Raw genomic sequence first — 16,292 nt, 5'->3', positions numbered from 1 at the left:
GATGAGGCCTCAGTGTGTGGTCCTACAAACAGCCTTCCTTAAGAGGCAGAGATTATTGGATTGCAGTTCTCATCATCCCTGCCTGTTGCCCATACTGGCTGGAGCTGTTGGAGGTTGTAGCCCAAAACATCTGAGGAGAAGCAGGTTGAGGAAAAGGCTGCACCTTGCCTGGAATGTCACAGGTCATTTGCCTACAGGCAAACAAACACTACCTTGGGGAAAATGTTAATATAGGAATCTGCCTTAAGTGAGAGCTGGACCATAAAAAGGCTGATCACTGAAGAATGATGTTTTTGAATTATGGTGCTGGAGGAGACTCTTGAGAGTCCCATGGACTGCAAGAAGATCCAACCTATCCATTCTGAAGGAAATCAGCCGTGAGTGCTCACTGGAAGGACAGATCGTGAAGCTGAGGCTCCAATACTTTGGCCACCTCATGAGAAGAGAAGACTCCCTGGAAATGACCCTGATGTTGGGAAAGACGGAGGGCACAAGGAAAAAGGGACGACAGAGGACGAGATGGTTGGACAGTGTTCTCAAAGCTACCAGCATGAGTTTGACCAAACTGCGGGAGGCAGTGGAAGACAGGAGTGCCTGGCGTGCTCTGGTCCATGGGGTCACGAAGCGTCGGACACGACTAAACAACTAAACAACAACAAGCCTAGAATGATCTTTTCCAAGCACATGCTTCTCATTCAGAATATCCCAGATTCATCCCTTAACAAAGGTGTGTAAGTGGTCCGAAGTTGTAGAGGGTTGAAGACCCATTACTATTTCTTCAGTACCCAGCAATGTCCCTGTCTCCATTGTCCTAGAACTGCCCAGTTGTCATGAAAGGGGAGCTTTTTAGACACTTACGGTACAATAAGCATTAGAATCATATAATTGTAGGGTCGGAAGGGACCACAAGGGTCATCTAGTCCAACCCCTTGCAATGCAGGAATCTTTTACCCAACATGGGGCTTGAACCTACGACCGTGAGATGAAGAGTCTCATGTGCTGCCAACTGAGCTATTATTATTATTTATTACTACTACTACTACTACTACTACTATTACTATTACTTTTATACCACCATTTATTTGAGGATCACAGGGTATTTTAACATTATAAAAACAATTTTATCCCCCTTTGTGCTGATTGGAGCCAATGACAGTCAATGGAGGTATGTCAGTCACAGCGAATTGGTTCCTAGGGTCACTCTGGAGAAAGTATATGGGAAGAACACAGAGGAGCTGTTCCACATGCTCTAAAGTTTAGCATTTAGGAACTAAAAATACTTGGGGCTTCCATTTCGAGAGAATAGTGTTCAAGTTCCGTTACGTGCAATGGAACTTAAAGGGAAATACAACCGAAGTGACTTCAAAATAAAATATGCACAGAAAATAGCTCTCGCTGAAAGGGAACACATGGAAATCTGCACTGATTGTTGCAACACATCCCTAATAATAATTATTGTCTGACAACAGGATTATGGTTTAACTTAGAAGTTTGCAGAAGGGGCGTGGCTACCAAGGTGTGTGGCTGTGGGGGCGTGGCTACATGGTGCTTTGCTAGATGGACAAGGAATCTGACCTCACACAAGGCAAACCGTCATTTGCATGTAGCCTAGAAAACGCTGGCTCTGAGCTATAGATCTTCCCCTTTTTTAATGTTTCAATTGGTGTTGTGTAATCATCCGTTCACACTTTTTCTTTACCGGTACTATACGACTTTATGACGCTGTCATACATTGAGTCACACTATTAGCCTGTCTAGTCCAGCATATTTTTTTTGCTGTAGCAAAAGGACGCTTGAGCAATTTGATATCTGCAAACTGGTGCATCCAGATGCAGTCCAGGTACTCGCTGCATTCCTCACTTGCTGAATGTTCTTGGCTCAAAACTACCTGAATCCTTAAAAGTATGGGATGCAAATTTTCACAGCCCTCTAGCACAGTGTTTCTCAACCTGTGGGTCCCCAGATGTTGTTGGACTACAACTCCCATCATTCCTAGCCAGCAAGACCAGTGGTCAGGGATGATGGGAGTTGTAGTCCAGCAACAGAAGCAATTAATTTAGTGTTAACTCTAGAAGTGTATATTCAATTCTGACCAAACTAAGCCTCCTTATGTATACAGTGGTACCTCGGGTTAAGAACTTAATTCGTTCTGGAGGTCCGTTCTTAACCTGAAACTGTTCTTAACCTGAAGCACCACTTTAGTTAATGGGGCCTCCTGCCGCCGCTGCTGCCCAATTTCTGTTCTCATCCTGAAGCAAAGTCCTTAACCTGAGGTACTATTTCTGGGTGAGCGGAGCCTGTAACCTGAAGCGTATGTAACCTGAAGCATCTGTAACCTGAGGTACCACTGTATTGTAGTTTGTTCAGAACTGAGTATACACCTCTGGTAAATGAGCTACCATAGCTGCTAGAGGGGCATGAAAATGTGTGTTCCGGGCTTTTTAGACTCATCTACCCATGTACTATCTGAAACCAAAGGGATGCATTGGTTGTCAGATGTGAAATATATTGATACAGTATTATTTTCAGCTCTCCAACTCCTTTAGTAAGTGCTGCTGGTTTTTTAAAGGAGTATTTGAGGGTTTCCAAATGTTTAGAGGGTATTTGCAGGCTTTTCCAATGGTGTTTCAAATATACATGATTTCACATAAATACACGGTGCCTCAGAACGTAACCCCCCCCCCCTGTAAATGGGGAGTTGCCTGTATAGGGTTAGGAATAAAGGTTGTTAAACCTTTTTTATCCTGTTCAGCTGCACAAGACAGCTGACCTCTTTCTATCCCTCTGGGAATGAGCAGGCCACACACTGTGAGGTAAGATTAAAATGATTTACTTACAGATTTAAGGTGTCAGTCGTGCATTGTTCCATGCAGCAGCAAGGATAATACCGGGGAAATACTGTCAGGTAGAAAATACAGAATATAGTTCCAAACGCTTGTTGTAAGCTTGGAAGCAACCTTACACATGTCCTCCTTCATTGGTTAAATGTTACAGAAAGAGAAAGGAAGGAAGAGGAAGGGAGCTTCACTTCCTCTCTGGAGAAGAGGGGGCGTGGCTTAACTGAGACAATCTAGCAATACTACTCTGTGGTGTTTAACCCCTTCATGCATTAACTAGCAGTTGTGGATAGTTATGTTTGACTGCAATCTCCCACACAAGCAAATCAGGATAATTGTTCCTTGTCCTATAACTGTCCCACAAACGTAAAAGAATGAATGCCCAATAAAAGAGCAGGCGTAGTCAGACTCTGTGTAAGGAAATCAGGATGAATTTTCAATAAACACCTTTCAATACCTTTTCCCCATCACTTTCCAAAGCACAGAAAATCTGATGCTTTTTAAAGTGGATTTGTTGCATTAGGGTGACAGAATGCTTTCATCCAATTTAATTGCGTAAATCTATAATTACTGTACAGTGGTACCTCTGGTTACGTACTTAATTCGTTCCAGAGGTCCGTTCTTAACCTGAAACTGTTCTTAACCTGAAACACCACTTTAGCTAATGGGGCCTCCCACTGCTGCTGCTGCGCCACCACCGTGCAATTTCTGTTCTCATCCTGAAGCAAAGTTCTTAACCCGAGGTACTATTTCTGGGTTAGCGGAGTCTGTAACCTGAAGCGCATGTAACCTGAAGCATATGTAACCCGAGGTACCATTGTATGTACTTGAATTTATCCCACAAAATGCTGACCAAGGTGAGAAAGCACGTACTTGTCGCATCCATACTGTAAAGCACATTCAGTGCACATTTAAAGCACATGGCTTTCCCCAAAGAATCCTGGGAGCTGTAGATTGTTAATGGTGCTCTGTGAGGCATGAACTACAATTCCCAGAATACGTTGGTAGGAAACCATGGGCTCTAAATGTCAGGTGTCTGGGGGGATGCAGGGGGAGGCATACCCCCTAAACATTTTGTGAATCTAAGTTTTGCCTCACTGAGGGGCAGTATTTCAATATCAGTAGGAAAATGAGAGTGCCCCTAAACATATTTTTAGGGGGGGAGCACTGGGTGTGGGTGTATCAGAGTGGGTTTCAAGCACAAAATGGCTGTACCATGTGTTTTCACTCAATGAGAAAATTGAGCCCAAACGTCCCTCATAGAGGCAGATACACATTATGTGATAGCCATAAGTCAAAGAAAACAAAAGATTATACAGCTCCACAAACAGTCACAAATTGACACAGCTCAGAGTCAAATCCTTCTAATTAAAAAAAAACTTTTAATGGAGTTTATATTTCCCTGGATACATATTTAAAATCTATTTAATTAGTATATTGATTGTTAAATTCCACTTTGACCATTTTAATGTTTATGTGAAAATTATGCTGACATTTTGGTTTTACTATGCTGGCTGTTTAGCCACAATAAACTGCAAACTGCATTTACATTATGCGGAAGATGTGGAGATGGTCATTTTTAAAGTTTGCAGGGCTTACGCCATTCAGAGCCTTGTAAGTTAAAACTCCATATCTTTACTTGTCTCTGTGAACACACAGAGAAAACCAGCCTTAATGCTGGTTATAATGCACTTATAGAAATTATAATATCTTGTTAGTAATTTTTCATTATTTGGAATAACTGTGTTACTTATATACGTATATTCCATATTGCAATTTCAAATATTTTTTTCCTTTTATTTTTGTTTTTTCTTTCTTTTACTTTATTTTCTCATTGAAAAATTTCAGTAAAATGTAACAACAACAGTAAAAAGGTCTGAAGGCATTGCTTTAAAAGGATCCCATACTGTCCCCTCCAACCTTATGGAAAGTGATAGTCTTGTTTATCATCTTGATGTTCCCAAGATGCATTGTCAGCCTTTCACCGCTACAGTTACTACCCTTTCATTCATAGCAACCTTGTGGGGGGCCGGACTATATTTTGAAGAAGAAAAAATGAACGAATTCCTATGCCCCACAAATAACCCAGAGATGCATTTTAAATAAAAGCACACATCGTACTCGTGTAAAAACACCAGTCAGGCCTCAGAGAATTTTAAAGAAAGGACATATTCTACTCATGTAAAAACACACTGATTCCCAGACCGTCCGCAGGCCGGATTTAGAAGGCGATTGGGCCGCATCTGGCCCCCGGACCCATAGGTTGCCTTCCCATGATCGAAGATAACGTTAACATGAGCCACAGCTACACCTCGGTGTGAATGGGGTGAATGCCTTTATAAGGAACTTACCCCTCCTCTCCTTGTGAACTTTCTTAATAAGTGGGATGAGTCAAGACTTTTCACTTCTGAAAATCAGATACTGCTCATGTCAGTGCTTACCGAGCATGCCTTCATGATGCAACTGCTGCGGCAAAAGCGGTGGCCTGTGTTGCACGGAATTGCTTTGCATTGCAGCATGCATGCCAGCGCCACATGACTTCAACTGTTGGTGTCATGAGAGACAGGAGGCCTTTCCTGGGCTGCTCTGCTCACTGCTGACAGCTCATCCTATCTAGCTGAGTTATGAGTCAATGGTTGCCTTAAATACCCTGCCTAGCAATCCTGGTTCATCTTGACCTACAACTGCTAAACTGCTGCTGTGACTTCCTTGATTGTACTAAACTCTCATTATTATTGTTAACATCATAATCACAGAGTTGTAGAATTGTAGAGTTGGAAGGGACCCCCAGGGTCATCTAGTCCAACCCCCTGCAATGCAGGAATCTTTTGCCCAACGTGGGGCTCAAACCCACGACTCTGAGATTAAGAGTCTCATGCTCTACCGACTGAGCTAAATATTCTCCATCTGTTTATCAGTTGCCTTCTAAACAACCATCCTAAAGTGATTTACTCTAAAGATAATTAAAAACGGCAAATACATGTTAAAACCATACAAAATAGGCACTCAGCGATGGCCCATTTATCTGGCTGGGAAAGCCTGTTGGAACAAAAATCTCTTCCATTGTTTCCACAAACTGCAGGCAGTGGGTGGCTGCCATATCTCAAAAGGAATGCTATTTCACAGAACAGGGGCAGTTACACTTAAAGCCCTACTCTGAGTTATCACAGAGTGGGTTTCTGAGATATTTGAGATTTGCAGCAAAAAAACCTCTCTGCAGCAATTCATTGAATGGTCTCTCAGGTAGAGCTGTATAGAGCTTTATATGTTAATACAGGGGTTGGTAACCTAAGGCCTGGGGGCCGGATGCGGCCCAATCGCCTTCTCAGTCTGGCTCGCAGACGGTCCAGGAATCAGTGTGTTTTTACATTAGTGGAATGTGTCCTTTTATTTAAAATGCATCTCTGGGTTATTTGTGGGGCATAGAAATTCATTCATTATTTTTTTTCAAAATATAGTCCAGCCCACCACATGGTCTGAGGGACAGTGGACCAGCCCACAGCTGAAAAAGGTTGCTGACCCCTGTGTTAATACCAGCACCTTGAACATGACCAGGTAGCAGATTTTCATCCAAACTGCCTCAGGGGTTTTTGACGTGTCAAATGGTGATGTCAGTCATGTGACTGATCTTTGTGTGTTTGCTTTTCCTTTACTAAATAACAGTTGCCGGAGGAGGCTCTGGATTGGGACCACAGTCCGGAAGAATTTAACATTAGTCCCTGCTACAGTTCCAGTCTGGTGTCTTTGTGGTTGCTATTTGCCTTGGGAGGAAAGTTGACACTGGTGTTAATTTATTGCTATTAAGATATCTCAGAGTAAACATAGCATAATCACCCCTCTCTCCATTGATGGGCTGTGTCCAATATTAGTCCTACTCAAAGTAGACCCACTGAAATGAATGGGCATGAACTCGGGTCTATCCATTTCAGTGGATCTGCTCTGCGTATAACTTAGCTGGATGCAACCCAGTGTTCCTTAACTCAGGGAGAATATTTAACTCCGAGCATTCAGTTTCTAATGACCTATCTTAACAATAACAAAGGATTGGAAAACAAGTTGGCTTAAATCCAAAATCTTTGGTTTAATGATTTCTGGTTCATGGCTGCTCATTGCCTCAAAGTCAAGGTGGCACCTTGCCTCTGTAGTATTCTGTGGGTTTGTGAAGGGTGCTCAATATGTGGGCAAACTTTGCAATGGGCCTATCCTAATACCAGGAGTCCATGAAATTTCAATAGCTGTACTTATTTGTTAAAAAAAACAGCTCAGCAAAACAACTGTGACTTATTCCATAGGGAAGAAAACAAAGGTTCCAACTGTTTGCCACTGAGCTACAGAGAGAACCACTCCCAGAGTCTCCATCACAGATCAGGCATGTCTCTCAAAAAGACAGGCCACACACACTTCCCCCCTCTGATCCAACATTTTAGGATATGTTGCATCAAGGAAAAGCCAAACGTTTGTCTCAAATCCATTCCTCTTTTCAGCTCTGGTCAAATAAAGAGAAAATGAGTTTTTGCTCATAAATATGCAGTAAGGGAAGAGACACATCATTATATTTCTACTTCCAAAGGGGAAGGGAGGTTCATAGGATCTTTTCTGCCACACGTGCAAAAATGACTTAACCAGCTTGGGTACTATGCACTTTTATTCAATTGTTGAGTTAAGTCCACACTGTACACTTAAAGCACACACATACCACTTTAACAGCCCAGGCTTCCTGCAAAGAATCTTGGGGGCCATAATTTACCCCTCACAGAGCTCCAGTCCCCAACACCCTTAACAAGCTATAATTCCCAGGGTTCTTTGGGAGAATGTATAGTGTGGATGTGACCCAGCTTTGCCACCAGGTCACAGGGCAGGTTACAACAATAAAATTATGCAACAAATGCAACATTTTACAACCACAAAGCCACCTTGACATTGCAAGGTGGAGAGAACCATTTCCTGCCCCTACAGGCAGCATAATGTCTTGGGCAGGCCCTGACCAGGAAGGTGACTTATTTTATTTTTTTTGTCCCTTTTCCTCTTTTTGATCAGTTCTCAAAATGAGGGGAAAGGGCGAGGCTGGGTTTCTCCTGCCTTGCATTTCAGTGCTCAAATTCCCTGAACAAATTATTGACGCTGGCAAATTGGCCCTTTGAGCGGACTTTGCATTAATCAGTGGGTGTGATTTGGGATCGCAGCACACATTTTCCCTCAAAAGTTTTGTTGTTTTTGCTGGCTTACAAGGTTTTTCATTTGAGGGAGAGAGCAAAGGAAGGAAAAACCTGCCACTTCTTTCGGCTCAGATAACCTTCAAAAGTGTGACTGTGGACTTCTTGTCTTTGGGAGTCTCCAGAGAGGCTATAAAAATAAAAGCCAAGAGAGGTATGAACTTCCCCCTGCACAGTCAACTGAGGGATCAGATGTGATGACTATTAAATGTCAGCTTTCTTAACCGTTACTCTGCTGACTCTCACAAAAGAAATCACATCTAGGTTATTAGATTGTCTTCCTCTACCATGTTTTGAACCTTTTAAAAAAGTACCCAAATGAAGACATATCATCAAGGTACATGGGTAAAAAGAAAACTGAACTTTGAACATTAACAGATTTGACACCATGTTTACTATTTTGCCATTGAACTCTATCATTCAGTTGTTTGTTTGTTTCCCTCCACCAAGGCACTGTCAGATGAGACTGATTTCCTAGGCCCAGTCCAGGGTCCTGGTTTTAGTACTGAAACCACCTTGATCACCCTGTCCCTTGGTCAGGAGAAAGGCAGAGGGAATGTGAGCCAGCTGTTTCTTGATCTCTCAGCGGCTTTTGCTCCCATCAACCATGGTATCCTGTTGGTGTGACTGTCTGTGATGAGGACGAGCAGGGCTGGTTTGCAGTGGCTCTGGTCCTGCTTGGCTGGTTGGGTCCAGGTAAAAAAATATAGTACTCCTACCTGGCTTTCTTTACTTTGATGTAAGTTACCTTAGTTCTAAACCACTGAGCCTCTTGGGCTTGCCGATCGGAAGGTCGGTTCGAATCCCCGCGATGGAGTGTGCTCCCATTGCTCTGTCCCAGCTCCTGCCAAACTAGCACTTTGAAAGCACACCAGTGCAAGTAGAAAAATAGCTACCGCTATGGTGGGAAGGTAAAGTGTTTTTGTGCGCTCTGGCTTCCGTCACAGTATTCCGTTGCACCAGTTTAGTCATGACCCAGAAAGCTGTCTGTGGACATATGCCGGCTCCCTTAGCCTGAAAGCGAGATGAGTGCTGCAACCCCAAGTCGCCTTTGACTGGACTTAACTGTCCAGGGGTCCTTTACCTTTACCTTTTATAAGGTGATTAATTCATAAAGGAATAGTAATAACCACAAACAATTGATCCATCCATCCATTAATAGGCAGCTAACATACTAAATATTATTTAGTTGGTTGACAGCCCTATTTTTAAACTGTAAATATGCATAGATGTCTTCAGGCACATATGCCACCCATCACCAATAAGCAGATGGTGTTACAGGAAGCACAATGGAGTGATTTACCATTGTTTGGTTGCCTGGTAAACCTGATAATCTAAATGCTGCCACTGCTGTCATGTGATGGAAACAGGCTATCCTGGGACCTGCAGTCTGTTATGTGAAAATCCCTATGGGTACTTTTAAATGTATTTTAGAAAAGCTGTGCCAACCCGGGTCAAGTTGACCTGCCCTGGGCTGCTGCCCAACATGCTGAGTGCTGAAGAAGCCATTCATAAAGTGCTGTCTAAGTCTTAAGATATGTCACTGTTCTTGACAGGAGCTGACTGAGGTCCTCTTTTGATTGGTTCCTGGAATTGGAATCATGGCTCTACTAAAGTTTCCTCAGGGCAGATCCATTGAAATTAATGGACTTCTCTTAGCCATGCTCATTGCATTTGGTTTTTGTTTTCTTTTGTTTTGTTCTTGTTCTTATTATGTATTTTGTGTTTTCATTTTGTATCTTTATTCTGTGAACCGCCCCAAGATCTTCAGATGAAGGGCGGTATACAAATGAAAACAAACAAGTTGAATATCAACCATGTAGTGACTAGAAGAAGCAATTAAACTTGGCACCATCAACTGTTTTATTCTGAATTTTAATTAAATGGATTTATATTTGTTCGATATAGTTTTAATACTTGGAAACAGCTGAGAAGCCATTAAACTGTATATAAATAAACAAATGCATAAATTTATTTATTAAAAACTATAACCGCTATTTCATAAAAATATCAAAGTGGTTGACATAAAAAATACGTAAAGAAACACAGTAAAAACAAATATAAAAAAGTTAAAGCGGATATATTATTTACAGGATTGATGATGACCAAACCACTTTATTTAGAACAGGGGTTCCCAAACCCCAACCACCACTACATCACGTGAAAATTACTGAGGGTCTTGGGGGATCACTTAATGATTTTTCTGTCTATTGCAGCAATTGTCACGTGCTGTACTAGATGCTGTATGATTTTTAATTGCATTTGTACAGATCTCCTGAATGCGGCTCACTGGATTGGGGGCCCCTGATTTAGAAAGAAACTCGGCACAGACTAGGCCTGAGGAGAGGCCACCAGATCTCTCTCTCTCTCTGGCCAATTGCCTCAGGGCTTAGTCTCTAGAGCTGCTGAGCTTTGTGTAGAACCCAGCAGTATCTACTCTAGAGGCCAGTGAACTGGAATGCATAAAACATGGATTCCCTTAAACATTACAGCATGGTGGGCCAGTGCAGTTTGTGTGTATCTTGACATCTTTGAGGAGTTCAGCTGATGCTCAAAGGCATCTTTGGCCGGTAGAAGGACATAGATGACTTTTGTGGGCTCACATTTTGACCAGATTTGCTTTGTTGGTACTCTCTCACAAAGTGTACCATATAACGTGCTGTTAATACTTTAATAACAAATTCTCAGGTTCCAGAGATTTCATATTTCCTCTGAGAACTTTAAGATGGCACACACACATCCCTTTTCTGACTTAATAAGAAAATATATCCGTGCACAGGAACTGCTGAATGGCGGGTGAGCGATCCTGCAGCGCTGTGTGTGTGTGTGAAGCAGCAGAAGAAAGGTAATCACTACCATGTGTGAAAATGAGGCAAGAGCATGACATGAAAGGTGGGGCAACACAGAGAGCAATGAATGTTGGCAGGAGAGAGGCCTGCGTGTCTCTGGTTTGGGGAAGAGAGACTGTGCAAAGCCAGCAGTTTGGGGTTTGGGGTTTCATTTAGCTGACTGAATTGAGTGGTAACAGCCATGGCCCTTCATATCAGGGGAGAGGGCTGTGGCTCTGTGGCAGAACAAGCTGCCTTGCATGCAAAAGGTCTCAAGTTCAAAACCTGGCAGCTCCAGCTCAGGCTGGGAGAGACCCTAGTCTGCAGGCCCAGAGAAACGCTGTCAGTCAGTGTGGATGATGTGCTATGTGCCCCAGAAATATTACTTAGTTGCTTAATCCCTGTTAAATTGATTCATTTGCCAATTAATTGAGCATATGGAATATAACTTGCACAGCGCCAATACCTCCATCTAGGCAAGTGCCCTTAAGGAGATATTTGTCAGGGGCTGGTTGGATGCAGAGGAATGGTGGGAAGAACCAGCTGGGGTGTGGTGGTAGGATGACAATGAGTGGTCAGAGAGGAGGGAGAAGACTGGGAGGAAGACATGTTGGATGTTGAAGAGGCAACAGGCTTGGTGAGCTGGGAGGGTCTGGTCTCCAAGAACCAGAAGAGGCATGAAAAGGGCAGCGGAGAGGGTTGGCTTAACGTAGGCACAGTCTCCAATTGCTTGGGGGAAACCCTGGAGAGGATGGAACTTAGATGGCTGTGGGGAGGCAGAGACTGATCCATGGGGTCAGACGTACCAGGGATTAGCTTCTGTGCTCATTAGACTTAACACTCCACCAAGTCTGTGCAGATTGTGTTCTTGTGGATAAAGAGTTAACTCCAACTTGCACAGTGTGATTTACTGTCAGCTCGCTTTTGACAATATTGCGAGATAACTTAATATCTTAGAAACCACACACACGCTCATTGTTAGAAGGAAAGTCTGCATTAATGTTTTATTTTTCATAAATTTTTTTTTACAGCGGGCGTGGGGAACCTGCAGCCCTCCAAACGATTGCCAAGGTTAAATCCTGGAATCCACTTTCAGTGCCAGGCTTTGGGAGCAAGCAATAATCAGGTATATATGCAGTTAAAGTAGGGGCTACCCTTGCAGAACTATGACTGCCATCATCCCTGACCACTGGCCACACTGTCTGGGAGTGATGGGAGTTGGAGAACAACTCAAGTGGGTAGCTCAGTTGGTTAGAGGTTGCAGGTTCAATCCCTGTATAGGACAGCTGTATATTCCTGCATTGCAGGGAGTTGGACTAGATGTTGTTGAACTACAACTCCCATCACCTCTAGCAAGCAAGGCCAGAGCTCAGGGATGATGGGAGTTGTAGTCCAACAACATCTGGGGACACACAGGTTGAGAACCCCTGGACTAGATGATCCTCAGGGTCGCTTATAACTCTACAATTCTGTGATTCTAACATTTAGAGAGCCACAGGTCTCTGAACTCTATTACAGTTACTAGAACCAAAAGGGGTCCAACCCTCCTCCCCCAATTGCAACTTTCCATCACAACCACAATTAAAATTTACTGCTATTGAATAGTCAACTAGGGACACATATTTGCTCAGGGGAAAAGTCCCGCCAAGTTTTATATGGCTTACTCCCTAGTACATTATCTTCATGGGTGTAGCCAGAAATTGGGGGGGGGGGGAGAACCGACGTGATTGGTCTGTTAGTTAAGTATTTCTATTATTTTACTTGATCTGCAGGGGAGGGCAGCTGCCCCCACCTTGCCTACGCCCATGACTTTCTTAGCATTGCACTGCACAGATTTAGTCGACCAATCATTTGTTGTTATAAAAAATAAAATAAGAATCATACACATTTTTAGCTATACGGTTCGTACTTTTTGTCAAATGTTTTTCAAACCATCCGCACCAACTCGCACAACTATAAGAAAATTATTCAAAGATTTCTCCTTCTAACATATGCATTCCAGAAGTTTCCAAAGGGAGTCCACTCTGCTTCAACGTTATTGATGGCACCTCTTAGGTTTCTAATGCTTATTGAACTTGTCAGTGTCACTGACTCTGCTGAGATCCAGGGTTCTCACAGCCTTTTCCACTTTATTGGATGTCTGGAGCAATCCGTCTTCTCGCAGCTGCTTCTGTTCCTGCCCTTACTGTAATACTTAAAATTAATTCCAGATCTCCTTCATCTACCAGGCCTTGCAATCGTTCCAACAGTAATGTTAATGGCTCTCAATATGTCGCTTTTATGGAGCAATTCACGGGCCTACCAGTTAAAGCAGCCCGTGCCACACCTCAGGAAGATGGAGCATGTTGCCATCTTATCTTTGAAATGAGAGGCGCCGGGCTTCACTCTTTCAATGGGGAGTTTGCGCACTTGGAAAATCTACTTTAAAAAAAGAAAATCCTGAGGGAAAGCAAGAACAGTCAATCACACAGAGCCCGCATTGTACCATTTTAAAGAGTAATGGCTTTGTTAAGGGGACTGACAGTTGCGAGGGGACCCTTATCTCCCTCACAGAGCTACAGTTCCCACAGTTCCCTGGGAAAAAGGATTGATTGTCAAACCACTCTGGGAATCGTAGCTCTGTGAGGGGAATAGGGGTCTCCTAACAGCACCCTTAACAAGCCACAGTTCCAAGGATCCTTTGGGAGAACCCATGACTAAACAGGGATACGATACTGTTTTGCATGTATCCCCCATATGGGAAAGGGAGCAGTTTTTTTCCTTATAACGCACGTATAGTGCGGAAGCGGCCAGTAATACAAAGAAAAGCCTCTTGTGCGATGGGTCGTTTATCATTCCTTAAGCAGAGAGTCTGTGATGTACTGCATTAAAGGGTGCAGTCCTCATTGCGGGAAACCCAAGCCAGGGTAAATGTCAGTTCCTCAAAAGCAGACTTTGGGGAAAGGATCCAGCATTTCCCTGCAGAGAGCTTGGTACTCGCTCCAGCCCTTTGCTCAGGAACAATAATTTGGCATCTGCTCAAAACCACACGAGGAGCTGGACTCCATACAAGCAGGGCCCTTTCTCAGAGATCAAGATCCCCGTCTCTCTTCAATTCCTCAGATCGTTCCAGAAAATGCCCGTCTCCAGGCCGCTCCCTCCTCTGCAATCGCAACCCTCGCCAGGGCCGTGTCTCATGTTACGGGCCTGAAGTAGTAAACACGTTTGGCTCTGTGTGCAATCCTTCCTCGGAGAAGCCGAGCCAAGGAGATCTTGGCACCCGTCGCTTGCCTTGTGTGTTCGGCCAGAATCTGATGTCAGGCTTGCCAAGTGCCTGTTCTTGCCACCAGGCTAATCAGATGCCTCTGCTGAACTCTCCCAGCTCCTCAGCAGCGTGAAAACAACCTTGTGTGGCTTCTGGCTCCTCTCCAACTGCTGAGCTGGCTAAATAAAACTTAGTCGATACAAAGAACTGCTGGTGGCTCCTAGAAAAGCCACAGAAAAGCTTCTTTTTTTGGAAACAGCTCCCTGCTCCCCCAAATTTAGGGCTTAGGTACAAACAGGTTGGGACAAGTAGGAGTCTGTCTGTCTTCCTTTCTGGAATTCTACCCAGAGTGCTCCCATGTATATTCCCAGCAATCCAGTCTACCCAGCAAGAGAATGTGATGGTAAAGTCCTGGTAGTGGTCAAATGGGCAAGACCACTTCAGGCTGCAGGTAGGGGGTCGATTTTTTTCATGACCCGCCCCTGTCGAAAATGCCCTGCCTGTAGGAAAACAAACAAAGGACCTAGAGCTTTTAGCTCATGTCAAACAGAATGATAACTTGTAGGGGTTTTTCTTTTCTTTTTAAGGGTTCAAAGTACTTTACATCCGGTAGGTGGGTATTATTGGCCTCAGAGTGTGGGGCTGAGGGATATCACATGCCTTAAGACAATGAAAAACAATGGTGTACCAGGCCTGAGAGTAAAAGGCACATGTGTGAAAACATCAGGAGCCTGTAGCTAAAATGAACAACTGAAATGCGTGCAAACAGAACCAGCCAAAGTTCAGCAGCGAAGCCAATCTGCTCTGGGAATCTGCAGTTGAGGGTGCACTGAGAATGTGGTCCTACTAGCAAATCTTTCATTGTAAAATGACTTTCATGCATCAGAGGCGCACTACTCCAAATCAGGGGCTCCCAAACATTTTACTTCCAATGGCTACCGGTCCCGATGCCTGTATTGGATCGGAAACAGCATGCATGAATACTGTACCATGGAACAGGGCTCATTCTTGCCCTCATGTACTGCTTGTGGGCATTGAATAGGCATTTGGTTGGCTAGTGAGGTCCGGGTATAGGGTAGTATATAAATTCAATTAATAATAATAATAATAATAATAATAATAATAATAATAATAATAATAATCCAGCCTTTTTTATGTTATTACTATTAGGAAGATGCACTCAGGCAATTTTATTTTCAGGTTAAGTTTCCCTGTTCTTCTTTCCCCAACCCAGAGTTTAATTACTAAAAACAAAGTTGCTAGGCTGGAAGTTTCCCTAGATATACGACTCTGTGGTCCGAAAGTCTTTCTACTATATCACGGGAGAAAGTTGGGATTAGTTCGTAGTATAGGAAAGGCACTCTGCACATTCACAGTGCCTGCCTACACTCTTCCAAGCTATCTGAACTGCTTCATTCCTGGCCGGTTCTTCTAAGAACTGTAATTTAAGAACTAATGCCTGATATTGTTTTTCAGCTCCTGAGAGGCGTATGTGTGTCGCGCCTTTTCGACTGTAAGCCTGCAGGCAGGGACTGTCTTAACTCCTGGTTTTTGCAAGCTGTTCTGGAGCCACATCAGCACCCTGCATTTAAAGTGGTAAACAATCATGGCTTCCCCCAAGGAATCCTGGGAACTGCAGTTTGTTAAGAGTGCTGAGAGCTTGTTAGGAGATCTCCTATTCTCTTCAGAATGCTACATTTCCCAGATTTCCCTGGGAAGAAGTTTTCATTGCTAAGCTGCTTTGAGAATTGTACCTCTGTGAAGGGAAGAGAGGTCTCCCAACAGTCCTCAGCACCCTTAACAAACTACGGTTCCCAGGATACTTTGGGGGAAGCCTTGACTGTTTAAAGTTATATGATTTAAATATATAGCTCAGGAGGGGCCTGGGGGTGGTATGAGGATACTGTAGCTTTACAGATGCATATTGCTCACCCGTCTCGATTTAAGTAGGACATCCTGGAATTACAGAAGCCACCTCAGCTTCTGATTGAATCCAGGAATTTCCCTTTTTTTTTTTTTGGTCCAGCACTCTGGTGCGAGTCACCAAAAGACACTCGTTTTATGGTCTTGCACTTTTGCATGAATCAGCTGGCTCCTGCAAGAACTTGGGACCAAAAAAACCTGAGTGTCCTGATTTTGGCTAGAGGGATTTTAGAGGGTTCCTGCCAAC

The 16,292-nt window shown here is 43.5% G+C and overlaps 1 long non-coding RNA gene across 1 annotated transcript in view; it reads right to left on the bottom strand.

The window, feature by feature from the left end:
* LOC310845586 overlaps window positions 1-3,004 on the bottom strand; it is a 38,264-nt gene extending 35,260 nt beyond the window's left edge. Inside the window, exon 1 of the long non-coding RNA XR_014564846.1 lies at window positions 2,838-3,004. This is a non-coding gene — a long non-coding RNA (uncharacterized lncRNA). The remainder of the gene's footprint in view (window positions 1-2,837) is intronic.
* Window positions 3,005-16,292: the final 13,288 nt, after the last annotated feature.

This window comes from Podarcis gaigeae (assembly GCF_964106915.1).
Source record: "Podarcis gaigeae genome assembly, chromosome: 5".
Lineage (NCBI taxonomy): Eukaryota > Metazoa > Chordata > Lepidosauria > Squamata > Lacertidae > Podarcis > Podarcis gaigeae.
This window is presented reverse-complemented; position numbering and strand designations above follow the sequence as displayed.